General features: G+C 45.6%; 1 protein-coding gene across 1 annotated transcript in view; it reads left to right on the top strand.

Annotated features, from left to right (window-relative positions):
- Slc6a11 (solute carrier family 6 member 11) overlaps positions 1-14,960 on the top strand; it is a 128,623-nt gene that overhangs the window by 46,932 nt on the left and 66,731 nt on the right. The gene's annotated exons all lie outside the window — the stretch shown is intronic.

The following is a 14,960-nucleotide window of genomic DNA, read 5'->3' as shown; positions in this document are numbered from 1 at the left end:
TTTTGAGATCGGATCTCACTAAGCCAACAGAGTCTGGCCTCGACCTTAAGAGCCTCCTGCAACAGCCGCCTGAGTTGCTGGGATTACAGGTGTGCACCACCAAGCCTGACTGGGTATCTTCTTTTGCTAGACCCAGAGACTGCTTGACTATTCCTTTTCAAGAAAATATAAAATCATGATCATATATCTAATGATTTAAATTTGCTTCATAGTATCAAATTTCACCACCTATTTCTACACCTTTCTCTAGGAAACATGGTGTGATCTTTTTAGGACATTCTAAATGTTATACAATCGGTTGAAATTAATCTAAGATATGTTAACCAACAAAGCCCATAGCTCAGTGATAGCAATGACAATGGAAACAGCTAGGACTTTGTCTAACACTTTGGCAGTGGAAACTTCTTTATTGCTGCCACCTGGGAGTTTTCCTGATTTACAGAGATAATAAGGTGAACAATTTCTATGGATTGGATATGATTTATCCTCCAAGGGTTTGTATGTTTGGAAGCTTGGTCCCCAGAGTGGTGGTGCTGGGAGATGGCGTGGAACCTTTAAGAGGTGGAGCCTGGTGGGAGGTGTTTAGGTTAGTGAGGGAGCTTCCCTCTGAAGGGATTAAGATAGCTCTCATAGGATGCCTGAAGATTGCAATAGCAAGCACAACCTCTAGATCACTCTCTGGCTTGCTTCCAGTTTTGCAGTGCAGCCTCTCATTCATGCCCCCACCATGATGTCATGAGGCCTTCATGAGAGCTGAGCAGACGCAGGTGTCATGAGCTTGAATCACCCAGTGATCTAAACAAGCCTCTTTTCTTTATGAATTTAGTCTGCATCCGTTATTTCATTATAGTAACAGAATACAGCAATTTTAAAAGCACATGCCTTAGATCTGAAGGAGTTGCTACTGCAGGAATAGGCAGATACCTAGTAAGAGAATGCAAGAGAGGGGTAGAGGAGGGAAGAGGAGACCTGGGACTAAGAGGAGGAGAACCAGAAAAGAAAATGATGAGAGAGTCTCTGAAAAAAATAGAGAAAAGCCAGGATGATGGCTTATGGAGATATGAAGAATTCTAGGAAGTGGGAGGAGGGCTAGAAATATATGAACTGGGAATGTCCACTGGAGCCAACAAGGATAAGCAAGAGCATGAGCCGCACTACAGCTTCATGGAAGTGACTTTCTCCATTTCAAAAGATTAACTCATGTAGAGGGGAGAGAGCGGGAAGCTGAGACCAAAGAGGACACATGGGGGTTGTAACTTGAGTGACACCATTGTCCAAGAAGGGGACACAGAAGGAGAGTTAGATCTGGGGAAGAAAATAATGGCTTTGGAGTTGAACGTATGGAATTATAGGTCATCTTCTTGGGAAATCCACGTGGGTAGACGTATGGGATTTGAAAATCTGAGTCAGAAACTCCAGGGATACCACCTGGTTGATGGGGGGAGGGGGATGAAGAGCATCAGCACATTGGTGGCTCCTAAGATCATAGAAGAAAGTAAAAAACCCAAGAGAGTGTGTGTGAGAGAATAGAAGAGGGGTGTCTTAGTCTGTTTTCTTGTGCTATAACAAAACATTTGAATCTGGGTAATTTATAAAGAAGAGAAGTTAATTTGGCTCATGATTCTAGCGGCCAGGAAGTCCAAAAGCATGGCAGTAGAATCTGGTGAGGGCCTTCTTGCTGCCTCATAACATGGCAGAGGGCATCATGTGGTGAGACAGACCCAGTGTCTCACTAACTCAGGTCTTCTTCTTAAAAAGCCACTAGTACTGTCATGGGGGGCCCCATTCCTCATGACCTCATCTAATCCTAGTCACCTCCAAATATCATTAACATGTGACTTTGAGGATTAAGTTTCCAACACATGAACTTTTGGGAGGTACATCGAGACCATAGCAGGGGTAAGGCTGGACTCTGAGGAAGCAGCTTAGAAATCTGCAGAGAGCAAGCCACAGAGCTAGAGGACAGGGCTTCCTCCTGGGCCCAACATACGATCTGGTACTTAATAGATGCTAATCAGAGTTGGCTGATGGATTGGTTGATTGACAGGCTGACTAAAAGAATGCACAAAGAAATGAATCTGTTGGGAAAGAGACTTAAAAAATGGAGAAGGGAAACAGAAAATTAAAGTCTAATCAAGAAATGTTTTAAATCTGCCAGGATAGAATAGGGGCAAGCACTAAGAAACCATTAGGATGGACTATTATGGGTGCCCTGCTGTCCTCTGCAATTTCCGCTGGGTAGAGAAGTGGGAGCAAAAGAGAGATTGCCATCAACTAAGAGGAGAACAGAAGGTGAGCATAGATTTTTTTTCCAAGAAATGGAGCAGTTTGGGAAGGCACACCAGTATAAGATAGCCTTCGAAGGATCCCATGGTGCTCAGGATTCCTGAAGAAAGACCCAGAAGAGCCCAAGTCCTTGATTGATTAAGCACATCTGCCTTTGAGAAGAGGGGATGCACACAGAAACCAGGCAGCACCCCACTGCAGGTGTGGCCCCTGAATATTGTTCTCTTTGCATCCTCATCACCCAACAAGTGTAAAGAGTAGAGGGACGCGGGGTTGTATTTCTCATCCAGCAGCGACCCCACCGCTGCTGGTGAATCCATACCAGGGAATGGTTGCCATGGAGACACCAGCCTTCCAGTTCAAGAAGACGGACAGGGTTTAAATCATTCTTAGCCAAGATACCGAATGTGTTTTCCAGGCGATGAATAATAGCTCCTAACACAAGTGCAAGCTTGGCTGGGCATGGCATAGAATATTTATGTTGCCTGGGCTTGTTTTGGGATTTGTTTTCATTTTTGTGTTCTTTATGGTGGAGCTCTGCAAAAAAAAAAAAAATCAATAGCATTGACTCCCTGGCTAATCTTAATTCACCATGAAATAGGCTTAAACAGTAGCCTCCCCGATCCAGTGACTTCCAGATATCCTGTAGACAAGGATTTAAATCGGGTCCAACCGTCTTAATGAGCGTGGTTGCTATTTTAGGATCTCGTACCCTGGCATGCAGGGTTTGTTTCTTAACCTTGGAGGTGACTTTTCTCAGGTCAAAGAACCCCGCCTGCTCCATGACCTGAGTCCTTCTTTTTAAGGAACTTTCTTTTTCCATGCAGTATGCTCTAGATCCGGACTCTGGGAGCAACAAGAACATGCTGTTCCCCCTTCTAAGCCAAGCTCCAGGAGCAGCTCTCTTGAATGTTCCCCCAATAGACTCATGTGTTGAAGGACTAGTCACAGCCCAGGGTGCTTTTGGAGGTGATGGAACCCTCAGGAGATGGAGCCAAATGGAAGGAATTTGCTGAAAGTCAGGATAGAAAAGTGGCAGAGACTGGTACTTAATAGATGCTAAAGTCAAGACCAGTCCCTGAATCTATGCCATTATTGCTCAGCGTGCTATAGGCTATTTGAGGAGTGTTTCATTCTGCCTGAGTGGTTCGTACTGAGTCCTGGGAGACATGGTAATGATTGAAATGGCCTTGAAGGTCAGAGTGATTTTGGTAGGCAGGGAAGGAGGAAAGGATCTTCCAGGTCAAAGGTGTGGCAGAAGCAAAGGTAAGCAGGCAGGAAAGTGCAGGGTTTGTCCAGACAATACCAGAAGATGTGGCATGAGATGACCCTGCTTGGATCAGGGGGCTTGGGATTCCCCAAGGGTCCATGCAGTGGTGGAATGCAAACTTTGGAGTCAGATAGATCTGAGCTTGAATCCTGAATTCCTCTGCCCACGGAATCCTGGACCAGACATAACTTCTGGGTACCTCAGAACTCAGTGAAACGGGCATGATACTAGTCTTTGTTTATATGATTTACATAAGAACAAGGCATACACAGAGCAGATAATAAATATGAGCTTCGTTGGTAGTATCTCCTGAACTGGGTACTTTTCCTTCCTGAGTCCTCTGTTTCCAACCTGACACTCCTTGGTTGTTAAATAATGGAGTCATGGAATCACAGAGCTGTAATGAGCCCTGGGTGTAGGTGATCTTTACAGTTTCAATCATCGTGGAATAGAAAGAATAACCCCCATTCTCAGAGCGCCTAAGTGATTTGATTCCTTGCCCCTAAGGCCCCTGGCACCGAAGATTCCCTGATGGTCTGATTCTTCCCTTATGGACTATCAAGAGCTGGGAATGGGCAACTGGGGTCTTGGCTCAGTGGTAGAGCACTTGCCTAGCATGTGCGAGGGCCTGAGTTTGATCCTCAGCACCACATACAAATAAATAAATTAAAGTATTGTGTCCAACTACAACTAAAATAAAATTTTTTTAAAGAGCTGGGAAAGGCATTTTAACATGAGTATCTGAAAAGTCTCAGCCATGTTACCTGGATAAACTGTGCCTGAGTTGCCAGCAACAAAGAGCTCCTCAAGCTCTTACCTTGTCAGGTTCCTGGTGTGTCATCAACTTTTTTCCAAGTTCTCTGGGGATATAGCTCACAAGTAGGGTGCTTGCCTTGCAAGGCCCTGGGTTCCGTGCCCAGCACCACACACACACAAAAAAAAAAAAAAAAAAGAAAGAAAAGAAATGATCAAATATTTTCAACATTTTCATTGTTCTTAGCTTCTCCTGAGAGTCTGGCTTCCCCTTTTATAGGGCATGTTTTGTCCCTGTGTATTATTTGTCTGTCATGAACACACCTGGGTCCCATTCTTCTCTTAAACTCAACTTCTGAATGTCTTTTTTTCCCTCCTTTTAAATTGGAATTTGGTTGTAACCAGGTTTCATCCTGGTATGATTTCTTCCATTCCATGTAAGTATCATCGGTACCCTGGCTCCTGAGCTGCCCCAGCTGATGGCTGGAGTTGGGACTCCAGCGAGGATTCTCATCTCTAATGGCCACTCTGGCTGGCTCTTGACACCCTCTGACCTTCCTTTGAGAGTGGCTGCTGCAACTCCTCCTGAGGGCTGAGTGTGCTTCCTTCTGCCCTGTGATTTCTTCTTCTCCCTTGATTCTGTCCACCCAGATCTTCCCAGCCATTGAGTGACCACCTCTTAACTCCAGCCTTCCACTCTTACCACATTGCCAGTTAACCCCCCATCTGTCAGAAGAACCTATAAGGATTCCCAAGAGCTACTTCCTACCCCAGCTCTGTCTGCATTCTTGAACCCCCAGATATGCTGTTCTCTGCCAGCCAAGGCCACTCAGTCACTGAGTTGGAGAGGCCTTGCTTTGTGCCCAGTGCTGGCCAGCAAAGGCCATCCCCAACTTTCTCATTATTAAGCAACTTGTTCGTGTCATGCTTTGCATGGTGATCTCTAATCTACCTCACATCATCATGTGAAATAGGCATTATCCTCACCTCACCCATGGGGAAGAGGGAAGCTCAGTCAGGTGTCACTGATCTTTCAACCCATGCCCATACCTTGTGCTTGGTGATGGGGTTCATACCAAATATAGCTCCTCCACCTGTTTCTAAAACCATCCAGAGAAGGCTAACACAGTGGCTTCCAAGAATTGGTGGTATCTTTGGCAGGTCTGTTCCAACTGCCCCTTTAATTTTACAGAGTAGACCTCTCTAGAGGCTTCTTGATTCTATTTGTTGATGTTTCTGCTTGGTTCCAGATGGAGAAGGTGGTCACTCTCAGTGACCCACCTTCAGTATCCTCAGTTCATCCTCAGAAACTTCTCTTCATGTCTGAGTGGAAGGGAAAAAGGTGGGCTATAGGGGAAGTGCCTCCATTAAACAAGAAGTAATAGAATGGGAGAGGACCTCCCCAAGATCACAGAGGCAATGGGTGGTTGGATCTTTAGGCTCCATGTTTCACTCTTATTATGGAAACTTCAGAGAGCAAGAATGTCAACAGTGACTTGTTTTTCTCTCCCATAACAGTCCAGGTGTGAGCTGCTGAGGTTCAGGGACCTAGCCATCTTCTCTTTTGTTGCTCAGGCTTCCTTGGGATGTTGCCTTCATTTATAAAACCTAAGAGACCTTGTCTTCATTAGAGCCCATGGGAAGGGCAAGAAGGTAGGGATAAGATACAGCCTTTCCCTTTAAGGACCTGACTGGGAAGTTTTATGTAGCACCTTCATTCATACCTTATTGGCCAGACATGGTCACATGGGCCCATTTAGCTGCAAGAGAGTCAGGGAAGGGTTTTTTTTCTAGGTAATCAAGGATCCAATCAGAAATGAAGGTTTTGTTACTGTAGAAGAGAGAAGAGATATTAGCAGAGGGCTCGTGGTCTCCATGCTGTGATAGAAGCGCAGCTAGAACTTTCTTTTCCCATCCCATAAACTCCTCCCAACTCTAATCCTGTTCCTCAACACCCACCCTGTGTGCCTCCACAAACAATTTCAGGGATGATGCCCTGAAACCTGTATCCTAAGGCAGGCCATGTTTTGTTCTATTATTTTAGTCACTACACAAGGTCTAACTTTCACAGCAAAACCATTGCTTGTTCAAAAATTATGACTTCAGTTTCTTGTGGAAATATTGCTGCATCGTTTACCTGCTCAGAAGAAATACCTTTATTTCCTGGTGAAAACACAACTACCTATTAAGAATTTAGTGGCTTGAAACAAACAAATTCCCAAATTTACAATTTACAGATGTCCCACGTTTATAATTTCTGTTAGAATGTTCTAGAATGGCACATCTACAAGTGGGGAAAAAAATTGTAGAGAGGCCAGGTATGTCTATGGTGGCCTCCCTTCTTCAGATTTACGTTTTACTAGAATCTTTCCCCCAAAGATTAGTGATACCTAATTGGTGGCTATGCCAGACTATTTGGTGACTGCTGTAGTGTTCTTTCCTGGGAATTTGGGTTAATGGTGTCTAAAAAGCTGAAGAGTGTGGGGAGGGATCTGTTAATATTCAAAAGAGTGGTTGTTTAAGGATTGGATGTTCAGTGCAATGCTTGGCGACCATATGGGATGGCCCCAGGCACAGAGGTGGGACTAATTAGAAAGGGAAGTGGGCGGAGCTTCGTGGTGTTTCCCTGGCTAGGTTAGTGGGCAATGAATTTCTGCCAAAAGTCAGGTGAGAAGATGCTTGAGGTTAAGGACAGTGAGAGAAGACAGGGGTTGAAAGTAACTATAGAGAGCACATGTAGCATGTGTGGTGGAGAGAGGGGACTTCCTCCCTAGCTTTCCTGGGTTTTATCTGCAAAGTGGAGACAGAACCCATTCAAGTGGTATGAAGATCAGTTAGAGCAGTATATGGGACACCTCTGGCACCCAGTAGGTGTTCAAGTTAACTGCAGCATCTTCTAAGGCTCTGGGTAGCTGTCTCATAGAAGATTCAGGCCAAATCATTTTAAGGACCCTGGAGAGCTCCAAGGGAGGACTGGATCTTTGAGAAAAGGGTTGCAGTCAACAAACGGACTGTTCTAGAAAACACTGTGACAGCTGGGAAGTACTTCATAAATCATCCATCTGGTCTTTCTCACAAATGCAGAAAGAAATCTTCCCGTCCATGGGATGATTTTAGTGATGCACAAATGCAGATTAGACGGCATTCTATCACCTGGTGGGACAGCCATCTCCTTTTCACATCTCCTGAAGCAAAAGGGATGCTGAAATTCTGGTTTACCTTAGCACCCCTGTTGGACTTGCTGCTTTTGCTTTGAAGAAAGGCAGAGCATGGCTCTGACTCAACACCTTTGGCTAGCATTTAATCACATTTTATTTTTACTGTATTTATTTATTTGTGCTCAGACATAATAGTTTTGTGTGTAGTGATAATTCAGTTTTCTCATCCTGCATATTTACTAGCATAAGATTTCTAAATGATTGCCAGGTATGGTGGGGGGTGAAGGCCTGTAGTCCCAGAGGCTCGGGGGGCTGAGGCAGGCGGATCGCAAGTTCAAAACCAGCCTCAGCAAAGGTGAGGTGCTAAGCAACAAAGTGAGACCCTATCTCTAAATAAAATACAAAATAGAGCTGGGGATCTAGCTTAGTGGTCAAGTGCTCCTGAGTTCAATCCCTGGTACTGCCCCACACACACAAAAAAAAAGACTTATGGAAAATGTTAAGTAATTTAGAGTAACACACATACATGGGACAGTAGTTAGAAGAGTGATTCAAGTTTGGATTAGTCTGCCGCTGCCTCTTTGCTGGTAGTAAAATGCCATCCCAGAGGGGTCAGTGCCCGCCCCAGCTGCCCACATGTTGCATCTGCTGACCCTGGGTTCTCACCCCCATGCCATTTTGCTTTTTCCAAATGCCTTTTGAACAACACTCAAGTTTCCAACTGACCCCATTAGCCTGAAAAACTTCGGGAGGGGCGGCCTTTCTCCGACTTCCCTGGCATTCCCAATGATCAGACAGTCTCTCTGCTCTGAAATAAATAGTTGTATCCTGGAAATAGGGGGAGAAACAATTCCCCACAATTCCAGTATTGGAATGCAAATGAGCAATTAGAGTCAATTAAGACAGGATACAGTATAATTACCACCAATTGCACTAACCTTTCTATTCAGAAGGACTTGACCTGCTAAAGGGGAATTAAACAATAGTAAAAATCCCTTCTTAACCAAGGGGTGTATTTGGGGGCAGCCAGGCCTCCTGTCACCAGACCTGAGATGTCTGACAGGTTAGACCCGCCTTCCCCCACGCCCACTGCTCTGAGTCTGAACCACCCCTGGCAGCAGCAGCCAGGCTTGATGGTACCTTGTCAGAGACCTTATTGTGCCCATCACTGAACGCTGCATAATTTAGCAGAATGCCTGAGCTCTGCAGCAGCAGCCTCTTGCCTCTTCCAGACAAATCCTAGGTCCTTAGACACATTCAGCGGGACCCAGCTTTGCCAGGAAGCACCTTGCACTTGAACTTTCCTGCCCTCTGAACCTGACCTCCTGGTCTGTCTTTCAAAACCAAATTCCTCATGACATTCTCACTGATAATCACACCTTTTAAAATCTGGCCCAAGATTTCTAAATCCTGATTTGTGTAGATCCTGCATTTCCTGTGGAGACAGAACAAAGTCCTGTTCTTAAAGACCTATGTTCTAACCTGAGTTCCACCTCTCAGCCTGTTTTTTTTTTTTTTCTTTTCTTTTTCATCCATCTAATAAGTATGGTTTGAGCACAGCTTATGGTTTTGCGGGTGCAGCCTGGAAAGTAGAAGACAAAAATCTTACATTTTAGAAATCTTAAACCTTTATGAGGCAAGGAAACTGCTGGCAGAGAACACTTCTTGGTGCCGGGAGAATTATGGAATGGCCTGAGTGATGAATGTGGGTGAGTCTCTGGGAGAATGTAGCGATGGTCATCTCTACCACATCTGGGCAGACAGCATGGTTTACAGGTTCAGAGAAGGGCGGTGCCCATAGTAAGACAGACAAATTTCAAATTGACCACTCTGAGCCCCTATTTCCAGACCTATATAAGACAGGACGGTGACTTCTCAAGAGAGGGCTGGGCATTTGACTTTGAGGAGTCCTCAGTCCTATTGTGGGGATATTAGACACACAGAAAATGAACACCTTGGAGACAGATCCTGTGGACAGACAGCGGCTAAGAAGAGGCAAGAAGTCCTTAAGAAGCCTGGCGTGGGGCCAGGTGCCATGTCTATAATCCCAGCAGCTCGGGAGGCAGAGGCACGAGGATCGCAAGTTCAAAGCCAGCCTCAGCAACTTAGTGAGGCCCTAAGCAACTGAGTGAGAACCTGTCTCTAGATAAAATATAAAAAGGGCTGGAGATATGGTTCAGTGGTTCAATCCCTCATGCCCAAAAAAAGAAGCCTGGCATGAAGAAGGATAGAGACAGACCAGAGCCACACGGGAAGTTTGAGCAGAGCCGATTTTTTTTTTAACCTTTATTTTATTTATTTTTATGTGGTGCTGAGGATCGAACCCAGGGCCTCGCACGTGCAAGGCAAGCGCTCTACCACTGAGCCACAACCCCAGCCCAAAGCCGAATTTGATTTCAGGGTTATCTTTCTCAAAGCCTAACCTTTTCACTAGATCCCACCACCTTGAATGTGGGGCTGGGTGGGGAGTGGGTAGACCCAGAGGAGCCAAGAAGAGACACAGTGGATTAGTATTTTTGCACCTTGGGCTGCAGCATGGACAACATCAGGCTGTCACGGTGACTAAGAAGGACGCTGATGAAGGGCCCTGTGATGGGGAGGAATGAGATGCAATTTCAGAATACAATTGAAGATGAGATGGGAAGGATTTGGTCCCCGACTGCATGTGGGACAAGCTGAGGAAAGAGGCGAGGCTAACTTGAGTCTGAGCCCCTGGGTCACCACCTGGGGGCTCCTAGATGTCCCAGGGGGCAATGTTCTATGGCCATTTCTGCATCCTTGGCTGGTTCCATGTCTTCCTTGCCTGAATCAGCCTCTCCCATTCCCGTTTATACTTGGCCACTCAGCTCCCACTCACTTTGACAGATCCCATCTCGCAGACCCTGGAAGTGCTTTTCCCACTATCTCTGTAGCCTTTTTTCTCATCGGATCCTGCCTGTGCATTATCATGACGTCGGGAGTCTCGTGCTTATATGCATGCACACAGGCACCAGGTCTTTCCTTGAGGTCTTAATGTGGTAGAGCAAGGCAGGAACACTCGCAGCTTAAGAGCTGACAGGCTGTGGTTTTGCACGCTGTCACACAGCTCTGCTTACTGACATTTAACCCTGGAGGCTTGCAAAGGCTGACAGGTATCTGCAGAAGATAAACCACAGTAGGAGAAGCAAGAAACAAAGCAATGGGGAGAGAACAATCCCCCTTTAGGCTTAGTGCACTAAAAGTCCCTAAGCCCTGTGAGCTAAGAGTCCCTAGGCTGTTGACATGCTTGCACCCATATAAGAAATGTAGAATGTTCCCTCCAATAGAATTGCATCAACTTCCTTGCCTTGATGTACCCAAAATGTGCTTATGTATAAAAGTAAGAGCTCTGCTATGCTCGGGGCTCAGACTTTGGGAATTATTCCTCTGGGGTATGGTGCCTCTAATAAAGTTGCTTCCAGATCTCAAGTGTCCTGACCCTCATTTCCCACTACGTTACCATTCTGTTAAACCTCAGGAGACTCTTGAAAATGTATAAATGCAACATGGATGAGATCACAGGTCACAGAGAGAGGGATTCCATCCCCGCTGATTACAGGGTCTGCCTGGAGGACTGGGTGGAGGTGTCTCTGTGGCTGCATCCAGGCTTTTGGCTGCAAAGAATGCTGTGATCAATTAGTGATGCCTGACAAGAGCACAGGAGGGGCGAATGGGAGCATACGAGTCCTTTATGAGCAATCTCCTGATGACAGGACCTGTATGGGTTTTGACAGTCTACAGCTGTTCTCAAGGAAAAAAAAAATGAAATGAATATCCCAAGTGTCTGGTGTGGCCAAGGATAAACACAGATTAAAAGGAGCTTTTAGAAGAACCGGAACCAGCAACAGATTCCACTGTGCTCTGCGTTGCATCTACAGCTTTCATACCACCCTCCTCTGGTATGCATTACATAATGGTGCCCCTAAACCACCTTTTGTACCTTAACTCGAGGCTCTCAAACCTTAGCTTACAAATGAATTTTTCTAGGGTAATGTGTGCCAGCCAGTGGTTTACTCTTGGCAGCTAAATACGTCTGCACTCAGGTCTTTGGGCAATTCATTTGAATATTTTATTTCCTTTATGGTTTTGTAAAAGGAGTATAAAAATGAAGTTGTGGATTCCAGTGGAGGGAATGTGGTTCTGCTAAAAGTAATTGAAAAAGCAAGAGCATTCATTTAGACCTCTAAACAATAGAACTGCTTCAAAAATAATCATCAGCCACTTAATGAACCATGTCACTGTAGTGGTCAAGGAGTCACTTATGTCGGTTGCCTGGGCACAGCCTGGGTACATTTAGCCAGGGTCACCCCCCGCCACCTACCAACACCCTTGACACCCAGTCCACTCCATGGAGACTGGGCAGAGCAAAACTGGCAAGGTTAGTCACATTAAAGCAGTCTTGCAGGTAGGTGAAGGACAAATCTCTTAAGATTTTGAGTTGTTCCTGTGTTTGACATGGTAATGTTCTGTTTCCTTAAATTGCCTGAGCATGGGAGGTTAAGGTGGCTAAGCTGGAGAGAGATCATGAATCTGGAAGAGGTCAGCTCCTGGCCATTGGGGATAAATTAATCTGCCACACAACAGAGCAACTGGAAATTATTCTGTGAAAGCAACAAATTGTTAGCCTCAACCTGTCTTTTTGTCAAGTTAAGCTCACTGACTGGGGACTGGCATTCATCTTGGAGGAAAACAAAATCAAAAATTGATATGAGATGCTGAAGATCTATCCTAGCTAGTGCCTAGAAAGCCTAATGAAAGTGGAGATTGTATAGTACTGGGCAGGAACCATCAAGCACTTATTGGTTGCTGGCCTCTTATTTATTATTAATATCAATTGCTGACCTCTTTTTTTATTATAAATATCAATTGCTCTTCTATGTTTGGCTTGTGTGCCCCTTTTCTGGCTCATATATGACAGCAAGAAATTATGTTGAGTATGTGACATGTCAGTTGAACTAATGGTTGACTTGGAAACAGGGATGCAGGAGTTGGTGGCTCTAGGGACAATGCCATCATTGTCGTTGATTATAGAAGTGGGTGGATAAAATGATCCGACCTTCCAGGTTATGTCCACAGGACACATCATCATTACCCCCTGTTGGCCCCGATTTCCTACTTTCTGAGGTCTGGGTTGAAATCTCTGCTTTGTCACATATTCACGGAACAACTTAGCTTCTCTAAGAGTCTTGTCTCCCAGGTTGAGAAAATAACATGGCGTTCCTGTGGCTCTCCTGATGGGTGAAAACGTGATCTTGGAGTCAGGCAGGGCTTGCTGTGAATCCCACGTCTGGTCACCATTTGTTGCTGGGTGACCTTGGACAAGTTACTGGTGACCTCTCCCAACTTTCTCGTGTGTAAAAAGAAGACGGCTACACCTTGTCAGGAAATGAAGTCCTGAACAAAGGCGGCCAGTGCGATCATTGTGTGTACCTGGCATAAAGCAAGAACTCTGCTTCCCTCTTCCTTCCATCCCCGTTTTCCATGTCCTGAACTCCTCTTATCCTCTGTGAGCCAGCATCTGTGTCACCTCTTTGGAGGAGCCTTCCCTGACTGCTCTTGTCACGAGCTGCTTCCTCTCCATCCTCTTTTGCCCTCCCCGGACTCCATGACCCATTATCTGTTTTCTGCATGTCTGTCTTTTCTACCAGTTGAAAGTTTCTTGGAGCAGAATTCCCATCCCCCGAGTCACCCTTATTTATACATTCCCAGGGCTTCGCTCAATGCTGGGCCCTTAGGAGCATCTGTGGTATCTGAGTGAATGGAGCGAGTAGGCAGATGGCTGAGCAAATGAATGAATGAATGGAGCGAAGGACTGAACTCTTCTGGCCACGGAAGCCTTGGGCTGAGCAGGAGTGAGAAGCGAAACCAGAGCCAGGCTCAAAACACAGGGGTAAACTGAGTCTGCATCATCACGGAGGATCCTTCATCTCTGGGTCTGCGCATTTGCCGGGAAGGCCCGGACTGTCCTCGGATTCTCAGAAATATCTCTGGCTTCTTGCCAAGTTGCTGGTCTAAAGTGGTGGAGCAGTAGGCCCCGCCCCGGGGGATGCAACCAAGGCATTGGAGAGAAGGTGACAAAGGAGAAAAATATCAGACCTGGCAGGATACCAAGCCCCACAGGGACCTCAGATGGGAGGTGTGTCCAGTGCCTGTGTGCAGCCCCCAGGACTGAGATTCTTGTAGCGTGCGAAGGTCTGCCTGATCCCATCTAGGCAGCATTTGTGCAGGGAAGGTTTGTGTGTCTTCCACGTGCCTCGGCTCTTAACCTGAATCTGCCAGCAGAAGGGGTCTCTCAGGTTCATTGGATCCAATCACCTGCCTCTATAGCTGAGCAATCTTAAATGACTTCAGGCCCATGCCAGCACTTTTCTACCCCCGTTTTCTTTTTGTCCCTCTCCTCCCTCCCTCCACTCTGTTCTCCTCTCTGTCCTTCCCCTCTCCTATCCTATCTTGGGATCTAAAACCTTGATCTTTATTAAGAGCAGTATTTTTTTTTCAAAACTGTGGGTTATGGCTCATTGGTGCATTATGAAATGGATTTTAAGGATCGTAACCAGCCTTTTAGAACATGAAACAGAGCCGGGCATGGTGGCACACACCTGTAATCCCAGTGACTCTGGAGGCTGAGGCAGGAGGATCACAAGTTCAAAGCCAGCCACAGCAACTTACCAAGGCCCTAAGCAACTCAGCGAGACCCTATCTCTAAATAACAATAAAAAGGATTGGGGATGTGGCTTAGTGGTTATGCACCTGAGTTTAATCCCTGGTACCAAAAAAAAAGAAAGAAAGAAAGAAAATGAAATGATGGACAATATTACCCTGTGTCACACATGCAACTGATTTTGTGAAACTCCTTTTCAGCTCAGTGTGCACCGGATTGTGATAATAAATTTCTTTCCATGGGCTGTAGTCAAAAATGCTTGACGCGCAGTACCATCAAGGTGATTGTAGGCCTCAGTAGATATTTTCTAGAAGATCCAGTCCTTGAAGGGACAGTGGTAGGAGACAGTGCAGGACAACAGGCTGCATCTGGGGTCCATTCTTCTTGCTTTACTAGGAAATTATTCTTCCCATTGGTCCCTGCAGGGCCCACCAAAGTCATCGTCTTTTTAAATTATTTTATTATGGTAAGAATCTTAACATGAGATTTACCATAACATTTTTTTTTCTTTGCACTCAGTACTGGAGATGGAATCCAGGGCCTCACACATGCTAGGCAAGCACTCTACCTCTGAGCTACATTCCCAGCCCTCCCTTAAATTTTTAAGTGTGCTGAGCTGGGGTTGTAGCTCAGTGGCAGAGCACTTGCCTAGCATGTGTGAGGCACTGAGTTCAAGCCTCAGTACCACATAAAAATAAATAAATAAAAAATAAAGGTATTGTGTCCATCTGTAACTATAAAATATAGATTTTAAAAAATTAAAGCCGGGCGTGGTAACACACACCTGTAATCCCAGCAGCTCGGGAGTCTGAGG

Source organism: Marmota monax, unplaced genomic scaffold (assembly GCF_021218885.2).
Source record: "Marmota monax isolate L192 unplaced genomic scaffold, Marmota_monax_Labrador192_F-V1.1 WCK01_AAM20220418_F8-fsc00028, whole genome shotgun sequence".
Classification (NCBI taxonomy): Eukaryota; Metazoa; Chordata; class Mammalia; order Rodentia; family Sciuridae; genus Marmota; species Marmota monax.
Note: the sequence above shows the minus strand (reverse complement) of the source record. Positions and strands in the feature narration are given on the sequence as shown.